General features: G+C 35.8%; 1 pseudogene; it reads right to left on the reverse strand.

The window, feature by feature from the left end:
* Window positions 1-1,522: 1,522 nt before the first annotated feature.
* LOC113315782 lies at window positions 1,523-4,195 on the reverse strand (annotated as a pseudogene).
* Window positions 4,196-4,472: the final 277 nt, after the last annotated feature.

Below are 4,472 nucleotides of genomic sequence, written 5' to 3' on the forward strand. Positions count from 1 at the left end.
ATTGATTTTGAGTTGGATGCCCGCAGACTTTAACATGATATCAGAGCAAGATCTGTACCTATACACGGGGTGTGACCCGAATTACTGGTCGTTGTGACCGAAAGTCACCTGTACACCCGTGAGCAAATGACTGGTCACTCGTATGACCTGTACGGGGGATGTATCGTGACCGAATGTCACCAGCACATCCATGACCACTCGTACGTAGGTCCATGTGTTAGGCCGAATGACTGGCCTTACACGTGAGGGGGCGTGTGAAAGGACAATGGTCCCACATAATTACCTTAAATATAACATGGAAGGGCCGCTTCACTCATTGTCATTTGGTTTTAAGTTGGATGCCCGCAGACTTTAACATCAATGATCTAAAATTTGGTTGATAATTAAGTTAGGGTTTAATTATTATTTGCAACTATGAATAGTCATCTTTATTCTATTGAATCTTAGTTTTCTATCATATTTCCTTAGGGTTAAACTTGATGAAACATTGATAATTTTCACGGGGATTTTTCTCTCACTTAACCAAATTCAAACACCAACTATGAAATGAGAAACCCCTGATATAATTACATTTTTTAGCGAACAGTTTGATTTTAATCAAAACATCAAACACAGAGAGGGCAAGAGATTTTTCTTGTTTCAGGAGCGGCGATAAGAATTTGATTTTGACCAATATATCAAACAAGAAATAGATTTTCTTTTATAAATTTTTAACAAATACTAAAAAAAGAAAGAAAACTAAAAAAAGCAAAAAAAAAAAAAAAAAAGTGGTTTATGCCGTTTTAGTGACCAATAGGTATGGTGGGGTGCACAAATTTTGACTCAAAAAGAACAACAAGACAAAATAAGAGTGTAACAATGGCTCAAAATTCTCATCTTAAAGGTGTCAAAAAAAATCCACGATATACTATTATTATAATAATTATTAATTTATATATTAGTTGGGCCCTATTGAATACTTAAAATTCTTATTATCTTATCAACGTAGCAGGGTTTTTAATTTAACACACTGACTCAAGTCGGTACTGGGAAAATATATTATCTTAACGAAATTATTAATTTATCGCGGATTAATTAATCAAAGTTCTACTGTAATTGGAACATCACCCCACCATATGTCTTTCTTCTTCCCTTTCTATTTAGGCCCTTTTTATATGCTACTTGTTGTCTTTTACAGCTTCTAGTTCCTAATGATATAGGCATAATACCATATGAATTCTTTTCTAATACCGGATAATATTATCCATAAAATGGAACAATCCCAAAGGGATTTCTGATGGGGGAAAATTCGAGTGGTAGTTCTTATCTTAAAAGACGAGACAAAGTTTGCACTCATGAAATTAGAGGAGGATTAGGTTTTAGGAATCTTAAATTTACTAATAAAGGGAGACATTTAGTGTTGGCTTGATTAGAGTTCTTAAGATGTACATCACAAAATTTGTTGGATTAGAGATTCACTTGATCAATGTAACTCACTTACAATTCATTTCTCTTCCACCAAGGTAACATTTTCTTCGGTAGTTCATGTTTCTTCCTCTACGCCTTCTTTTATGCTAACAATCAGCTTCCCTTCGAACTTTTGAGATCCCGTCAACCTTTCCAAATTAACAAATGAAACTCCTCCAAGAACATTATTCATACACCCCGATAAGAAAACTGAGCCCTTAAACACAACTGGAGGGAGACCCTTCTCTATCAAAAATTCGATCCCGTTGGGGGTTTGATAACTAAAGTTACTGCTCAAACACATATGAGTCTCCCAAGTCATTGCAATCAAAAGTGTAGATAAAGGCTTGTTTGTTGTCTCAAAATTAGGATCCATCTTCTTTGTCGTTAGAACAGTTCCAACAAGTCCAACAGCAACCCCAACAACAACAAAAACAGCTCCTTTGTAAACAAGAGTCCCAAATCGATCGAGAAGAGTAAACATCCCGGGTTCAAACATATGGCTTTGTGTACACCTAACAAATATGGAAGGAAGAGATGAAGATGTTGAACCCATTGTTGGGGCTAACAGATACATCAGAACGAAATTCAAAATTGATCCGACAACAAGAGTTGAGAAAACAAAATCCAGCTCGTTAAGCCCAAAATTAGGGAGAGATGTCATATCACCAAGAGCACATGCACTCACACCTACGATTTCTTCCATTAAAACCTTAAACGGAAATTGTGGATCGACAACAACTCTATATCTCCAATAATTCAGTAAAAGCCCTAAAATTCCAAAACTAGATGCAGGAGATCTAAATTGCCATCACCATCATTATTACGTCGACCAGAGTCCCCTCCTCCACCATTTTTTCCATCTCCTCCTGTTTTGTGATTACCAATCCCACTGGCACTATTGTCACTAGTACCCACAGATAGTTCTGCATTTACAGAGAATTTGGGCTTTGAATGACTAGAATGAGATACATATAGACTAGTAGGAGAATGAGAGTTTAATGAGATACATATAGACTAGAAAGAGGGAGTGATGGAAGATGAGAAGAAGTTCGAGTTGAGAACTGAGAGTTTCCAATGAGGTCGTGTGGGATTGACTGAGGAGAAAACCAATGCTGGGCTACGACCTCCATGCTGGCTAGTAGTTGTACGGAACAGACCAGATAACCTCTAGGAAACGATGGATGTTGAGTCTAATAACCTTCTTGTGTTGCAATCTCAAACCCTACAAAAAAAGGAAAAGAAATAGTATTAATCAGGGAAGTACAACAATGACAGCAAGTAATGTGATTCGTAGATAAGCTTCACATGCATAATACATGATTATGACCAAAAAAACTGTAGAAGCCAATTAATCAAGTACCAACAATCTACTCAAATCTAAAAATAAAATAAATCAAGAACATCTTAGTCTACATAAAAAGTTGGAAACTAAGGATAAAGGTGTGTAACTGTTGATATAGTGGTGCACATAAAAGTTTTAGATAATGGAATAAAATTGCAGATTCAAAAGGAAGAGAATGAATACATCATGTAAAGTCACGATAGTTTAACAAACAACAAATCCCCAATCAAAATGACATGAAATACCATGTAAGTCACACTGCAGTTCAAAAGAAATAATACTTGTCAAATATAATTGATCAGAGACAAGAAGGGATATGAAGAAGTCATACATACTTCCTTGAATAACTAGCAGTTTAACAAAAAGAAAAAAAATGTCAAAAAACTCAAATCTTGAAAGTCTATGCCAAAATTCATCATATAAAAAATGTCAAAGAACTCTAATCCTGTTAGAGCATTGCTCGGTCGAACTCACAAGTGTTGTTATATCAAGCTTGTTGTCAAATTTAGTTGGTCAAAACTATATCTTGATTTCTAGTCTACAATTAGACAAGTCTCGGATTAGGATAGAAGTGTAGTTGAGAAACGGACATCACAGCAGTCATTATCGTTTATACCGTTTGAAGGCAAAGATCAATTGAAGCTTTTGGAGAACTTCTTCAACAAAAGGTAAGTGAAGACTGAACCACCTATTTCTCAAGTTATATTCGCCTTTCTATCCATGAGACTATGTCTCATGACTAATTAGACTACGCACGCATAACAAGAATTTCGAGTCAAGTTTATCTTGGTAATATCGTTCTTGAAATATGATAACTAAGCTTAATGAACATTTGTTCATACTTTATGAATTTCGGTTAAGGACAAGTTATTGTTCGTAATCAAAATCGTGATTCAAGAATTATCAATCGAAAATAGTCTGGAACAGTGATATGTGTCATTGATGTTATTTGAAAATGTTTCGAATTGATTTAGAGAGAATATGGGACTATTGTAAATTCGGATACAAGAAAGTGTACGTTCCAATCTTACAAACTAGGAGAATTGTTATAAGTCCGGAGCCATAGTACATGTACTCAGTACACGTACCATAGTAGATATATGTCGACAACAACTCTTTAGCATGCTACCAGTATGCACACCTTATCGTAACTCCCATGCCTTTCTTGGTCGTACCAACCCAACCGGCGATTTCCGACAAGTCTTTCTGCATTTGGAGAGCGCCTGAAATAGGCAAAGGACTTGGATCTACCAAATGAAAAGAATGCCTCTGAGATTCAATCATAACAACTTTACATTTTCTCTTCCGCTTCTTGGAAGACAACCTGAAAACGAGAGCAAGAAGAACGCCGATTGAAGTATCCGATTCAGGAATGTTAGTCGATCGCGGTGAGTAGTACCCCATGAGAAGGACTGTATTTTATGTATTATCTCCGCATCTGGATACTGGGTCTGAAAAGCCTCTCTGAAAGAAGGAAAAGACCGTCTTAGCTTGGATTTCAAGGATCTTAATTTAGATTTTGAACAACTTCTCTTCTTTCTCGAATTGCGGAGATTTTTCATAAATCTATCCCATTTTTGTTTCTCGGGTTAACCAGAAGGGGTTAATTATATTTACATAAGTTTTAAACTTGCATTTTTATTCAAAATAAGTTTTATCTTTTCTCCTACCTTCAGAAAAA

Source organism: Papaver somniferum, chromosome 10 (assembly GCF_003573695.1).
Source record: "Papaver somniferum cultivar HN1 chromosome 10, ASM357369v1, whole genome shotgun sequence".
NCBI classification, from domain to species: domain Eukaryota; kingdom Viridiplantae; phylum Streptophyta; class Magnoliopsida; order Ranunculales; family Papaveraceae; genus Papaver; species Papaver somniferum.